The sequence below is a fragment of the Triticum dicoccoides genome, chromosome 3A (genome assembly GCF_002162155.2).
Source record: "Triticum dicoccoides isolate Atlit2015 ecotype Zavitan chromosome 3A, WEW_v2.0, whole genome shotgun sequence".
Taxonomy (NCBI): domain Eukaryota; kingdom Viridiplantae; phylum Streptophyta; class Magnoliopsida; order Poales; family Poaceae; genus Triticum; species Triticum dicoccoides.
Window position 1 is genome coordinate 566,110,344 of NC_041384.1, and position 16,780 is coordinate 566,127,123.

The window sequence follows — 16,780 nt, forward strand, 5'->3', positions numbered from 1 at the left end:
GGGGGGAGGCTGGGACCCCCACTCCCCGACTCCCGAGGCGGGAAATGGTGACGCGGAGGCGGTCAGCTGGCCGGCTGGCGCCCGGCGTGGAGGTTTTGAATTTGTTTATTTATGATGCACGACGCGCATGACATCACGGCCCAGGCCCAGGGCTCCTGCTCCTGCTCCTGGAGTGCTGCCACTGGCTGCCCGTCCCCGTTGCGTCCCGTACTGGTCTTCCTCCCTCCGCTCCTCCTCCTCGGTCGCCGGGCTCCTCGCCGCGTTCTCGCGGACGTGCGCCGGTGCGCGTCGGGAGTGTGGATGCTGGCCATACCCATACGGGCCGACGTGCACCGCGCACCCACGGGGTCGGGTAGAATGGTAGAGCAGCGCCGCTTCGCTACGACGGCGGGTTTCGCGCGCGTGCGAGGCCATGGTGGTGCTGTCGCACCCTTGTATATATCCCTGGCTGGCGCAAAAGTCTACCCGCTGTGGAGACACATCCGAGACAAAAAGGAAAGATAGTATAGTCTGATGGAGGCGACATGGAGTGCCAAATCTAGATAGATACATCTATGAGGAAATAATCGCATCGATGTGTGAGCGGTCCTTGGTTAGTGCTCTGGCGAGTACGTAGTACGCATTTTTTTTAACGAGACGAGAAAGAAAGACACCTTCGTGGGCAGGATACCAAAAGAGTGCCTTCGTACGGCGAGTATCACTGTTATCATCAGGCTAATATATAAAGAGCGCGCAAGACAAACTGAGACTATCCTTACCGAGTGTACTGCAATGTTTAACAAAGCAAGCGCCCGTACTCCTGATTCTAGCGAGACGATAATGTCCCCATATACTGTGCACGCTATCGCATGTTCTTATAGTACAAGGCGGGCACAGGGGTTGACGAGAGGGGCAATGCGCTAATGTGTCATGTGAGGGTGGTAAAAATAAATGTGTAGAGGCGTCAAAGTGAATCCCCGAGTTCGTGTTGACGGGTAGTAGTAGCGTAAGTTCGGGCACCGGTGAGCAGCCGCCGCGCGCGCGGCGTTGCTGAGCGTGTCAAGTTGTACATGTGCATGCCCAGCTAGGCAGCGAGCCCATGCTCTAACCGTGCCTACCCACGACTGCTAGCTAGCTCCTCTAGAGTATAGACGTTATGCATCGTGGCCACCTTCTCCCTGTAAATCAGCCACGTCTCTCTGTACATTGGTCGGCCGTATATGTATTTGTGAATACACAACAGAGACACCGTGCAGTCCAACAATCATCCTAAACCACTATTCTACACAATGGACACGCGCATGGCTCCCTCATTTCACACCCGCATGAAACGACCGTCGCGGAGATCCGTTCAACTGGCGTTAACCCGATCGGGCTGCGTACGCGGAAGCCCTTCTCCCCCGCTCGCTGCCACACGCTTGTTGTGTCCGCTGTCCACACTCCGGTTCTTTGTGTTGTAGGAATAGTTTTTCCGGATGCTAAGACAAATATACTTGTAACTATAAGCATTTTTGAATAAAACCTAAGTTTAATATAAAAGAAGTTAATGCACAATTTCGCGCCCGCAAGTACTTTTGAAATAAGGAAATGCTTCTAATCATCTGGCGGATTGCAGCTCCCACGTCTGCCACCTTCCGTGCATGCCATGTGCCTCACGGACCACCACCATTAGATTTGCAATTGGCTCGTTGTTGTAATTTTACCATCGCAACAAATGGTCAGTGGCAGACCGAGGAAGATGAAGGCGAGCCCGTGACATCCAGATCCTGTTGCGCCGAACGAGAGATGTGCGTCACCTGACGCTTTGGCGCTGGCCCCGACAACCGCCCACCTCGTCGGAGAGGATAATGGGGTGGCGAGGTTGCAGTCGGGGTCGGGCACACTGGTCGTCGTTGCCGCCTGCCTCCACCAAGACTCTCGGCAGAGAGCTGTGCGCCCACCTCGTCGGAGGGGAGGATGCAACGAGCGACCTGGTCGGAGATCCGGCGCTCGCCGGCTGCGAGGAGGGGCGGCGCCGCTCCTCCCTCACCACCATTCAACGGGAGCTCGCAGCAAACGACCGGCGGTGATTTTTTTCTTGCAACATCCTCTCTGTTGCAAGAAAGATTCTGCGGCATCACTAATGCTGCAAAACTTTCTTTCGTAAACACCTATATAATGGTTAAGTGAAGAAAAAAGAAATCTGCAACAGTAGCTCTGTTGCAAAAAAAACTGTAACAATACCTCTGTCACATAAGTTATGAAACATGAACTCTATGGAAACATCTGAGGGAAACATCATTGTCGGTGTTAAAACCGGCGGATCTTGGGTAGGGGGTCCCGAACTGTGCGTCTAAGACGGATGATAACAAGAGGCAAGGGACATGATGTTTACCCAGGTTCGGGCCCTCTTGATGGAGGTAATACCCTACGTCCTGCTTGATTGTTCTTGATGATATGAGTATTACAAGAGTTGATCTACCACGAGATCGTAGAGGCTAAACCCTAGAAGCTAGCCTATGGTATGATTGTATGTTGTCCTACGGACTAAACCCTTTGGTTTATATAGACACCGGAGGGAGCTAGGGTTACACAGAGTCGGTTACAAGGGAGGAGATCTACATATCCGTATTGCCTAGCTTGCCTTCCACGCCAAGGAGAGTCCCATCCGGACACGGAACGAAGTCTTCAATCTTGTATTTTCATAGTCCAACAGTCCGGTCAAAGGATATAGTCTGGCTGTCCGGAGACCCCCTAATCCAGGACTCCCTCAGTAGCCCCTGAACCAGGCTTCAACGACGATGAGTCCGGCGCGCAGTTTTGTCTTCGGCATTGCAAGGCGGTTTCCTCCTCCGAGTACTCCATGAAAGATTTTGAACACAAGGATAGTGCCCGGCTCTGCAAAACAATTTCCACATACCACCGTAGAGAGAATAATATTTCCACAAATCTAATCTGCTGACGCGTTTTGACAGCACGACATCATGTCATGACCCGGTCCTTATTCGAACCGTTTTTCCCAACCAGCACTGCACATATTGCGAGGCGGTTTTCTTGACACGTCTTGTCGAAACAGAGATCGTGTCCCCCTTATTACGGGATTCTCGTCAATACGGACGTGGGTAACCCACTCGTGCCCGTTGGCATGACTCCTCGATTTTAGGCGAGTCCAAAACGGTCGCGAGGAGGACGCTTGATATTCATCCTCTTTATAAAGAGGCCAAGACATGTCCTTTTTCCTCTCGTGCTCAATCGAATCCTTCCCCCGCCTCGAGTTCCAACACCCCAGGCTCAGGTCAGGCGCTTCGGACCTTTAGCCATGTCCGGATCCAACCTCCAAGGTCGGTGGATGCCTTTCTCTGTCACAGAGGAGGACATCAAGAAGCTGAGAGAGGCCAGACACCTGACTGCCGAAATTTCGCACAGGCTGCCCACCCGGGGGCAGGTCATCCCCACTTCCGAACCCAACGAGAGCGTTGTGTTCATCTCTCACTTCCTCCGAGGACCAGGCCTCGCTCTGGATCCCTTTGTTAGGGGGCTCATGTTCTATTATGGGCTGGATTTCCATGATCTGGCCCCTGATTCCCTCCTTCACATCTCGTCGTTCATCGTCGTGTGTGAGGCATTTCTCCGCATTACCCCTCACTTCGGCCTGTGACTCAAGACCTTCAATGTGAAGCCGAAGATGATCGAGGGGCGACATGCAGAATGCGGAGGTGCCGTGATAAGCAAAAGCGCTGATGCTCCATGGCCAGAGGGTTCCTTCCCAGAGGCGTCCAGCTTGTGGCAGCGGGAGTGGTTTTACATCATAGCTCCCCGAAGTACCAAGTGGGTAGCCGCCCCTGCCTTTCGCTCGGGCCTCCCACCACAACTGACGTCATGGATTAGCAGGGGGCTGAGCCGGGGTCCAGCAAATGATGTGTCGATATTGCAGAGCCGCATCCGAGATCTCTTTGAGAGAGATTTCAGCCTGGTTATGGTAATGCAAGTTATGCTAGTTCGTCGAGTCCAGCCTTGCAAACGTCGACCCCTCCGTATGTGGGAATTCAACCCGGAAGGACCACGAACTATCCAGCACTTCCTCGGCATGACGCTCGAGGAGATGTACAAATTGTTCTTTGGACCCCAAATAGAGTGTCCGGATACCACCGAGGATGCGGGTCTGAGCTGCAACCGCCCTGATACCCAAGTAAGTAATCCCATGGCCGAACACGCTGTCTTTTTATTTATCATGACATCATTCTGAAAAGTCGCTCTTTGACCAGGGCTGGATAACAAAGGCAAAGATGATCAGGTGTTCGATCCCCCTTCCCGAAGGCTTGGCCAATCCGGTACTAGACAGAATGCTCGAGCCGGGGCCTTATCAGGTGCCCTCAAAGGAAGATGGAGGGGGGAATAAAGAGGCCGCAAGCAGGGGAATTATCACCTCCGCGAAGGAGGATAACTAGGGAGAAGAATCTGACATTCCCTCTCCCCGATGAAGTAAGAGGACCACCTTTGAAGATCCGGAAACAAAGGCTTCCAAATGGGGGAAGAAATCCTCGCCAGAGGGTCCTGCTTCAGAGGGTATTCTTGCCGCACAATGCCCGCAAGGGGATCAGCCCTCTACCGAGCTGTAAGTAATCAAAAAGCACTTTAATAGTGAAAATATCCTACCTTACTTCTGAAGACAATAACCGAAGCTTATATCTTGTAGTTCGGATCGTAGCCCTTCTCGACAGAGTTCGTCTTCAGGGGATCTTCTTCCGGAGATGATGGAGAGCGAAACACCCCCCCTGCCACCCCGCCTCATGAGGCGGGCGACCCTGAAGTGTCGTCGCGAAGGGTTTCTCCCGATCCGCCAAGGCTAGAGGGTAATCCTTTGGCTACCCAGAGTCCTCAGTATTCGGCTCCTAAAGAGAGCAACAAAAAGAGTCTGGAACCGTACAGTGTGCGGTCGGACGCACTGAAGGATCTTCTGGAGCAAGCGGCCATCTCAGAAGCGCATCATATGCTAATGGGTACGGTAATTGAAATGATTTCATCTGCTGAAAGCGGATTGCATGAAGCTTTTGTGAGTCTGCTGAAAGGCTTTGAGGTACGTGAAATAGTGTATGTTTTTGACAGTACCGCACACGCTAGGTGTGCCCTATGCAGATAGTAGCCCCTGAGACTCTGGTTGCCGTCGAAAACGGCGGCAAACAGAGGATCATAGTCCCAGGTAATAACCAGACCGCCTTTATGTGCAGGTGGCTGAAGGTCCGGTGGCTAGCCGGACTGATGAGTTTGCCAAGCTAAAGCAGCAACTTGATGCGGCAGATGCCGACATCGTGCTTGTCAACAAGCGGCTTAACAAGGCACATGGTAAGTGATTTCTCCGGTAATCAACACATAGTGAGAGGAGCATGATGCCAGTATCTTTAATATGTTGTGCCTGTAGATGGAGCTGCCACCGTGGAGACCCTCTGGGCGGAACTTGCCCGGACCAAGGAACAAGCCAGGAATAGTAATGTGGGTGCTCTAAAGGCGATCGAAGAGCTGAGGGCCAAACAGGCCGCACATTGCCAGAGCAAGGAAAGAATGGCCGAGATGGCCGTTGAGCTGAAAGATGGCGCCGACCGTTACCAGCTTCTTGAAAAAGAAAGCTGAGCGAAGGCGATGGACCTGGAGAAGGCCATGGTAGCAGCCAAGGAAATCCGCTCCAAAATTCGAGCGACGAAGGAGGAGCTGCGTCGAGCCGGAGATATCGCGGCTGGGAAGCCCTTTTTGTTGCGGACTAAGTTCGGAGATCCGAAGTATGCCCCTCTTGATCAACTATGGAGTTCTGCAGACGTATACGTGGATTTGGTAGCCAGTGCTGCTGATGCGGCCGAGTACTTCAAGGATCAAAAAGATCGTGAAGTGGAGAAGCTGTTCTGGTCACAGTTCCATGCTCCAGTGTGTCTGCTGCTGTTGAATGAGCGAATGGCCGAGTGGGACAAGCTCCATAGGTTGTCCGGACTTGCCATGAGGTCTGTTGTGGATCATCTGTGGCCGGGAGGGCCAAGGCCGAATAGTTACTTTAGTTTAGTGCAACAATTCCTTGGTGCTGTGCCGCACATCGACGCTATGAAGAGGTCGGCGTGCATAGAGGGTGCGCAGATGGCACTTGCCCGTGTCAATACATACTGGGCAGATATGGAGGCCACCGCTATTGCAACACAGGATTCGGCCATGGGCCGAGTAGCTGCCGAGCACTACTTTGAAGAGGTCCTTGAAGGCGCTCGTTCGATAGAGGCGCAGTGCTTGAAGAATATTATGTTTTAGTGACATGTATTCCCATTGTAAAAACAATATTTTATTGAATTATGAAGGCTATGTTTATACTTTTGCCTGAAAGTATTATGATGCCTCCTGTGCGGCCGTTTATGTATATATGTATATAACCTAAAAGATTGCAGTCGTCGGCTTCAGCCCCCACGCATATAATGCGAGGGTGTAGCACGATTGTCATCTGTAAAAGAGAAGAACTTAGGTGAAAGTTGCCGCGCCAAAAAATTGGTTATTATCAATAAACTATTAAAATTCAAGATAAGTCAGGTTGAGCTGAGATAGCCCTGATTACATGCGGGAAGCCCCTGGTACCGTTTATGAGGGTTTAACCATCAAACCAATCTCATGTATTTATAGTGATGCGCCGGACTCATCTAACCGTGTCCGTGGTCTTGACGACCTGTCGTTTATTCTGGTTGTTGAGGCCGTCTAGTGCTCGGCTGTTAAAGCCGCCGCACATTCTTCCGCGCGTAGAGAACACTCAATATTTCCACTAACGGTGATGGTGCCACGTGGACCGGGCATCTTAAGCTTGAGAGAAGTGTAATGCGGTACTGCATTAAAACGAGCGAAAGCCGCTCTTCCGAGTAGTCTTGATAGCCACTTCGGAATGGAGCGATGTAGAAGGTTAACTTTTCGCTTCGGAAGTTGTCGGAAGAACCGAATACAACCTCTAGCAATAGAGAGCCCGTACAGCGGGCCTCTTGGCCTGGTATTACTCCCTTGAAGGTAGTATTGCTGCGGCTGATTTTTGTCGGGTCTATCCCCATTTTGCGGATTGTGTCCTGATATATCAGATTTAGGCCACTGCCACCGTCCATGAGGACTTGTGTGAGATGGTATCCATTTATTATTGGGTCTAACACCAAGGCAGCCAATTCTTCATGCCGGATGCTTGTCGCGTGATCCCGGCGATCAAAAGTGATCGGGCAGTCCAACCAGGGGTTGAACCGAGGGGTGACGGGCTCTATGGCGCGTGTGTCTCAGAGTGCATATTTGCTTCTCCTCTTCGTCACATGGATCATGTTTACTGTTTTGACCTCTGATGGGAATTTTTTCTGTCCTCCAGTGCTTTGCTGGCGAGGTTCGTCCTCGTCTTCGCCTGGAGTCTCCCCCCCTTGTGTTCGGAGTTTACCTTACCAGCCTGCTTGAAGACCCATCATTCTCTGTGGGTGTGATTTGTAGGTTTATCGGGGGTGCCATGAATCTGACATAGTTTGTCAAGAATCTTGTTTAGGCCAGACGGTCCATCTCTGCTGCCTTTGAAAGGCTTTTTCCGCTAACCTGGTCAAGAACCCCTGAATCCGGCATTGACCGCCGTATTATCTGGGCTATCTTCTTTATTTCGACGCTTGTTTTTATTGCGTCGTGGTTTTCCATTGCCATCCCTGACTTTGGATGTGCTTGGGTCGCTGGTGTTACTGCGGGCTAACCAGCTATCTTCGTGTTGGGTAACGTGGCATAAATTCAAAATTTTCCTACGTGTCACCAAGATCTATCTATGGAGTCATCTAGTAACGAGGGAGGAGTGGATCTACATACCCTTGTAGATCACGCGCGGAAGCGTTCAAGAGAACGGGGTTGATGGAGTCGTACTCGTCGTGATCCAAATCACCGATGATCCTAGTGCCGAACGGACGGCACCTCCGCGTTCAACACACGTACGGAGCAGCGACGTCTCCTCCTTCTTGATCCAGCAAGGGGGGAGGAGAGGTTTATGGAGATCCAACAGCACGACGGCGTGGTGGTGGAAGTAGCGGGATTCCAACAGGGCTTCGCCAAGCGCTGCGGGAGGAGGGAGATGTGTCATGGGAGGGAGAGGGAGGCGCCAGGGCTTGGGTATGGTTGCCCTCCCTTCCCCCCACTATATATAGGGCCAAGGGAGAGGGGGGAGGCGCAGCCTTGGCCCTTCCTCCAAGGAAGGGTGCGGCCAGCGAGGAGTCCCTCCTCCCCAAGGCACCTCGGAGGTGCCTTCCCCCTTTAGGACTCTTCCTTTCCCTCTTCTCTTGGCGCATGGGCCTCTTGGGGCTGGTGCCCTTGGCCCATATAGGCCAAGGCGCACCCCCTACAGCCCATGTGGCCCTCCGGGGCAGGTGGCCCCACCCGGTGGACCCCCGGGACCCTTCCGGTGGTCCCGGTACAATACCGGTGACCCCGAAACTTGTCCCGATAGCCGAAATAGCACTTCCTATATATAATTCCTTACGTCCGGACCATTCCGGAACTCCTCGTGATGTCCGGGATCTCATCCGGGACTCCGAACAACTTTCGGGTTACCGCATACTTATATCTCTATAACCCTAGCGTCACCGAACCTTAAGTGTGTAGACCCTACGGGTTCGGGAGACATGCAGACATGACCGAGATGACTCTCCGTCCAATAACCAACAGCGGGATCTGTATACCCATGTTGGCTCCCACATGTTCCACGATGATCTCATCGGATGAACCACGATGTCAAGGACTTAATCAATCCCGTATACAATTCCCTTTGTCTAGCGGTACGATACTTGCCCGAGATTCGATCGTTGGTATCCCGATACCTTGTTCAATCTCGTTACCGGCAAGTCTATTTACTCGTTCCGTAACACATCATCCCGTGATCAACTCCTTGATCACATTGTGCACATTATGATGATGTCCTACTGAGTGGGCCCAGAGACACCTCTCCGTCACACGGAGTGACAAATCCCAGTCTTGATTCGTGCCAACCCAACAGTTACTTTCAGAGATACCTGTAGTGTACCTTTATAGCCACCCAGTTACGTTGTGACGTTTGGCACACCCAAAGCACTCCTACGGTATCCGGGAGTTGCACAATCTCATGGTCTAAGGAAATGATACTTGACATTAGAAAAACTCTAGCATACGAACTACACGATCTAGTGCTATGCTTAGGATTGGGTCTTGTCCATCACATCATTCTCCTAATGATGTGATCCCGTTATCAATGACATCCAATGTCCATGGTCAGGAAACCGTAACCATCTATTGATCAACGAGCCAGTCAACTAGAGGCTTACTAGGGACATGGTGTTGTCTATGTATCCACACATGTATCTGAGTTTCCTATCAATACAATTCTAGCATGGATAATAAACGATTATCATGAACAAGGAAATATAATAATAACTAATTTATTATTGCCTCTAGGGCATATTTCCAATAGTCTCCCACTTGCACTAGAGTCAATAATCCAGTTCACATCGATATGTGATTAACACTCAAGGTCACATCCCCATGTGACTATACCCAAAGAGTTTACTAGAGTCAATAATCTAGTTCACATTACCATGTGATTAACACTCGATGAGTTCTGGGTTTGATCATGTTATGCTTGTGAGAGATGTTATAGTCAACGGGTCTGAATCTTTCAGATCCGTATGTACTTCGCAAATTTCTATGTCATCTTGTAGATGCAGCTACTACGCTATATTTGGAGCCATTTCAAATAACTGTTCTACTTGGAGCTATTCTAAATTGTTGCTCCATTATACGTATCCGGTATCTCTACTCAGAGCTATCCGGATAGGTGTTAAGCTTGCATCGACGTAACTCTTTACGTCAAACTCTTTATCACCTCCATAACCGAGAAACATATCCTTATTCCTCTAAGGATAATTTAGACCGCTATCTGGTGATCTACTCCTATATTACCTTTGTACCCTCTTGCCAGATATGTGGCAAGGCACACATCAGGTGCGGGACTCAGCATGGCATACCGTATAGAGCCTATGACAGAAGCATAGGGGACGACATTCGTCCTTTCTCTTTCTTCTGCCGTGGTCGAGCTTTAAGTCTTAACTTCATACCTTACAACTCAGGCAAGAACTCCTTCTTTGACTGATCCATCTTGAACACCTTCAAGATCATGTCAAGGTATGTGCTCATTTGAAAGTACCATTAAGCGTTTTGATCTATCCTTATAGATCTTGATGCTCAATGTTCAAGTAGCTTAATCCAGGCTTTCCATTGAAAAACACTTTCCAAATAACCCTATATGCTTTCCAGAAATTCCACGTCATTTCTGATCCATAATATGTCAACAACATATACTCATCAGAAATTCTATAGTGCTCCCACTCACTTCCTTGGAAATACAAGTTTCTCATAAACTTTGTATAAACCCAAAATCTTTGATCATCATCAAAGCATACATTCCAACTCCGAGATGCTTACTCCAGTCCCTAGAAGGATTGCTGGAGCTTTGCATACTTATTAGCATCTTTCAGGATTGACAAAACCTTCCGGTTGTATCACATACAACCTTTCCTCAAGAAAATCGTCGAGGAAACAATGTTTTGACATCCTATCTGCAAGATTTCATAAATAATGCAGTAATCGCTAATATAATACCAACAGACTCTTAGCATCGCTACGAGTGAGAAAGTCTCATCGTAGTCAACTCTTTGAACTTGTCGGAAAACATCTTAACGACAAGTCGAGCTTTTTTAATGGTGACATTTACCATCATTGTGTGTCTTCCTTTTAAAATCCATCTGCACTCAACAGCCTTATGACCATCGAGCGATTCTGTCAAAGTCTACACTTTGTTTCCATACATGGATCCTCTCTCAGATTTTATGGCCTCGAGCCATTTATCGGAATCCGGGCCCACCATCGCTTCTCCATAGCTCGTAGGTTCATTGTTGTCTAGCAACATGACTTCCAAGACAGGATTACGTACCACTCTGAAGTAGTACGCATCCTTGTCATCCCACGAGGTTTGGTAGTGACTTGATCTGAAGTTTCATGATCACTATCATAAGCGTCCACTTTAATTGGTGTAGGTGCCACAGGAACAACTTCCTGTGCCCTGCCACACACTAGTTGAAGAGACGGTTCAATAACCTCATCAAGTCTCCACCATCCTCCCACTCAATTCTTTCGAGAGAAACTTTTCCTCGAGAAAGGACCCGATTCTATAAACAATCCCTAATTGCTTTCGGATCTGAGACAGGAGGTATACCCAACTGTTTTGGGTGTCCTATGAAGATGCATTTATCCGCTTTGGGTTCGAGCTTATCAGCCTGAAACTTTTTCACATAAGCGTCGCAGCCCCGAACTTTTAAGAAATGACAGCTTAGGTTTCTCTAAACCATAGTTCATACGGTGTCATCTCATCGAAATTACGTGGTGCCCTATTTAAAGTGAATGTGGTTGTCTTTAATGCCTAACCCATAAACTATCGTGGTAATTCGATAAGAGACATCATGGTATGCATCATATCCAATAGGGTGCAGTTATGATGTTCGGACACACCATCACACTATGGTGTTCCAGGCTGTATTAGTTGTGAAACAATTTCCACAATGTTTTAATTCTGTGCCAAACTCGTAATTCAGATATTCATCTCTATGATCATATCATAGATATTTTATCCTCTTGTCACGACGATCTTTCAACTTCACCCTGAAATTACTTGAACCTTTCAATAATTCAGACTCGTGATTCATCAAGTAAATATACTCAACATCTACTCAAATCATCTGTGAAGTAAGAACATAACGATATCCACTACACGCCTCAGCACTCATTGGACTGCACACATCAAAATGTATTACTTCCAACAAGTTAGTTCCATTTTACTGAAAACGAGGCTTTCAGTCATCTTGCCCATGTGGTATAATTTGCATGTCTCAAGTGATTCAAAATCAAGTGAGTCCAAACGGTCCATTTGCATGGAGTTTCTTCATGCATATACATCAATAGACATGGTTCGCATGTCTCAAACCTTTCAAAAATGAGTGAGTCCAAAGATCCATCAACATGGAGCTTCTTCATGCGTTTTATACCGATATGACTTACGTGGCAGTGCCACAAGTAGGTGGTACTATCATTACTATCTTTTGGCATGAACATGTGTATCACTACGATCGAGATTCAATGAACCATTCATTTTAGGTGCAAGATCATTGAAGGTATTATTCAAATAAACAGAGTAACCGTTATTCTCCTTAAATGAATAACCGTATTGCGATAGACATAATCCAATCATGTCTATGCTCAACGCAAACACCAATCTCGATGGTAGAGGGAGCGTGCGATGCTTGATCATATCAACATTGGAAACACTTCCAACACATATCGTCAGCTCACCTTTAGCTAGTCTCCGTTTATTCCGTAGCTTTTATTTCGAGTTACTAACACTTAGCAACCGAACCGGTATCTAATACCCTGGTGCTACTAGGAGTACTAGTAAAGTACACATCAACACAATGTATATCCAATATACTTCTATCAACCTTGCCAGCCTTCTCATCTACCAAGTATCTAGGGTAATTCTGCTCCAGTGGCTATTCCCGTTATTACAAAAGCACTTAGTCTCGGGTTTGGGTTCAACCTTGGGTTTCTTCACTAGAGCAGCAGCTGAATTGCCGTTTCATGAAGTATCCCTTCATGCCCTTGCCCTTCTTGAAACTAGTGGTTTCACCAACCATCAACAATTGATGCTCCTTCTTGATTTCTACTTTTGTGGTGTCAAACATCGTGAATATCTCAAGGATCATCATATATGTCCCTGATATATTATAGTTCATCACGAAGCTCTAGCAGCTTGGTGGTAATGACTTCGGAGAAACATCACTATCTCATTTGGAAGATCAACTCCCACTTGATTCAAATGATTGTTGTACTCAGACAATCTGAGCACAAGCTCAACAATTGAGCTTTCTCCCTTAGTTTGCAGGCTAAGAAAATCGTCGGAGGTCTTATACCTCTTGACATGGGCACGAGCCTGAAATCCTAATTTCAGCCCTCGAAACATCTCATATGTTTCGCAGCGTTTCAAAACGTCTTCGGTGCCTCAACTCTAAGCCGTTTAACTGAACTATCATGTAGTTATCAAAATGTGTATGTCAGATGTTCGCAACATCCACAGACAACGTTCGAGGTTCAGCACACTGAGCGGTGCATTAAGGACATAAGCCTTCTATGAAGCAATGAGGACAATTCTCAGTTTGCGGACCTAGTCCGCATAATTTCTACTATCAACTTTCAACTAAATTTTTCTGTAGGAACATATCTAAACAGTAGAACTGAAGCGCGAGCTACGACATAATTTGCGAAGACCTTTGACTATGTTCAGGATAATTAAGTTCATCTTATAAACTCCCACTCAGATAGACATCCCTCTAGTCATCTAAGTGATTACATGATCCGAGTCAACTAGGCCGTGTCCGATCATCACGTGAGACGGACTAGTCATCATCGGTGAACATCTTCATGCTGATCGTATCTACCATACGACTCATGCTCGACCTTTCGGTCTTCTGTGTTCCGAGGCCATGTCTGTACACATGCTAGGCTCGTCAAGTCAACCTAAGTGTTTCGCGTGTGTAAATTTGTCTTACACCCGTTGTATGTGAACGTTAGAATCTATCACACCCGATCATCACGTGGTGCTTCGAAACGACGAACTTTCGCAACGGTGCACAGTTAGGGGGAACACCTTCTTGAAATTTTAGTGAGGGATCATCTTATTTACTACCATCGTTCTAAGCAAATAAGATGCAAAAACATGATAAACATCACATGCAATCAAATAATAGTGACATGATATGGCCAATATCATATAGCTCCTTTGATCTCCATCTTGGGGCTCCATGATCATCTTGTCACCGGCATGACACCATGATCTCCATCATCATGATCTCCATCATCGTGTCTTCATGAAGTTGTCTCGTCAACTATTACTTCTACTACTACAGCTAACGGTTAGCAATAAAGTAAAGTAATTACATGACGTTTATGTTGACACGCAGGTCATAAATAAATTAAGACAACTCCTATGGCTCCTGCCGGTTGTCATACTCATCGACATGCAAGTCGTGATTCCTATTACAAGAACATGATCAATCTCATACATCACATATATCATTCATCACATCCTTTTGGCCATATCACATCACATAGCATGCCCTGCAAAAACAAGTTAGACGTCCTCTAATTGTTGTTTGCATGTTTTACGTGGCTGCTATGAGTTTCTAGCAAGAACGTTTCTTACCTACGCAAAGACCACAACATGATATGCCAATTGCTATTTACCCTTCATAAGGACCCTTTTCATCGAATCCGATCCGACTAAAGTAGGAGAGACAGACACCCGCTAGCCACCTTATGCAACTAGTGCATGTCAGTCGGTGGAACCAGTCTCACGTAAGAGTACGTGTAAGGTCGGTCCGGGCCGCTTCATCCCATGATGCCGCCGAATCAAGATAAACTAGTAACGGCAAGCATATTGAACAAAATCAACGCCCACAACTACTTTGTGTTCTACTCGTGCATAGAAACTACGCATAGACCTAGCTCATGAGGCCACTGTTGGGTAACGTAGCATAAATTCAAAATTTTCCTACGTGTCACCAAGATCTATCTATGGAGTCATCTAGAAACGAGGGAGGAGTGGATCTACATACCCTTGTAGATCGCGCGCGGAAGTGTTCAAGAGAACGGGGTTGATGGAGTCGTACTCGTCGTGATCCAAATCACCGATGATCCTAGCGCCGAACGGACGGCACCTCCGCGTTCAACACACGTACGGAGCAGCGACGTCTCCTCCTTCTTGATCCGGCAAGGGGGGAGGAGAGGTTGATGGAGATCCAACAGCACGACGGCGTGGTGGTGGAAGTAGCGGCATTCCAACAGGGCTTCGCCAAGCGCTGCGGGAGGAGGGAGATGTGTCATGGGAGGGAGAGGGAGGTGCCAGGGCTTGGGTATGGTTGCCCTCCCTTCCCCCCACTATATATAGGGCCAAGGGAGAGGGGGGAGGCGCAGCCTTGGCCCTTCCTCCAAGGAAGGGTGCGGCCAGCGAGGAGTCCCTCCTCCCCAAGGCACCTCGGAGGTGCCTTCCCCCTTTAGGACTCTTCCTTTCCCTCTTCTCTTGGCGCATGGGCCTCTTGGGGCTGGTGCCCTTGGCCCATATAGGCCAAGGCGCACCCCCTAAAGCCCATGTGGCCCTCCGGGGCAGGTGGCCCCACCCGGTGGACCCTCGGGACCCTTCCGATGGTCCCGGTACAATACCGGTGACCCCGAAACTTGTCCCGATAGCCGAAATAGCACTTCCTATATATAATTCTTTACCTCCGGACCATTCCGGAACTCCTCGTGACGTCCGGGATCTCATCCGGGACTCCGAACAACTTTCGGGTTACCGCATACTTATATCTCTATAACCCTAGCGTCACCGAACCTTAAGTGTGTAGACCCTACGAGTTCGGGAGACATGCAGACATGACCGAGATGACTCTCCGGCCAATAACCAACAGCGGGATCTGGATACCCATGTTGGCTCCCACATGTTCCACGATGATCTCATCGGATGAACCACGATGTCAAGGACTTAATCAATCCCGTATACAATTCCCTTTGTCTAGCGGTACGATACTTGCCCGAGATTCGATCGTTGGTATCCCGATACCTTGTTCAATCTCGTTACCGGCAAGTCTCTTTACTCGTTCCGTAACACATCATCCCGTGATCAACTCCTTGATCACATTATGCACATTATGATGATGTCCTACTGAGTGGGCCCAGAGACACCTCTCCGTCACACGGAGTGACAAATCCCAGTCTTGATTCATGCCAACCCAACAGACACTTTCGGAGATACCTGTAGTGTACCTTTATAGCCACCCAGTTACGTTGTGACGTTTGGCACACCCAAAGCACTCCTACGGTATCCGGGAGTTGCACAATCTCATGGTCTAAGGAAATGATACTTGACATTAGAAAAGCTCTAGCATACGAACTACACGATCTAGTGCTATGCTTAGGATTGGGTCTTGTCCATCACATCATTCTCCTAATGATGTGATCCCATTATCAATGACATCCAATGTCCATGGTCAGGAAACCGTAACCATCTATTGATCAACGAGCCAGTCAACTAGAGGCTTACTAGGGACCTGGTGTTGTCTATGTATCCACACATGTATTTGAGTTTCCTATCAATACAATTCTAGCATGGATAATAAACGATTATCATGAACAAGGAAATATAATAATAACTAATTTATTATTGCCTCTAGGGCATATTTCCAACACTTCACCCACGCAAAAGTGGGTCATGAGGCTTGTTAGGGCTGCCATTGTTCTCGGTTTTTCTTGGCCGAGGTGTCTGGCAAGCCATTTGTCTCGGACGTTGTGTTTGAAAGCTGCTAAGGCTTCGGCGTCCGGACAGTCAATGATTTGGTTCTTCTTAGTGAGAAACCTATTACAAAGCTTTCGGGCGGACTCTCCGGGCTGTTGAATTATATGGCTTAAATCGTTGCATCCGGAGGTCAGACATAGGTCCCTTGAAAATTAGCCCGAAAAGCGTCCTCGAGCTCCTCCCAACTTCCAATTGAGTTTTTGGGGAGACTTTTCAGCCAGTGCCGAGCTGGTCCTTTAAGTCTGAGGGGCAAGTATTTGATGGTATGGAGATCGTCTCCGTGAGCCATATGGATATGGAGGATAAAGTCCTCTATCCAGACCCCAGGGTCTGTGGTCCCATCGTACGCCTCTATGTTCACTGGTTTGAATCCTTCTGGGA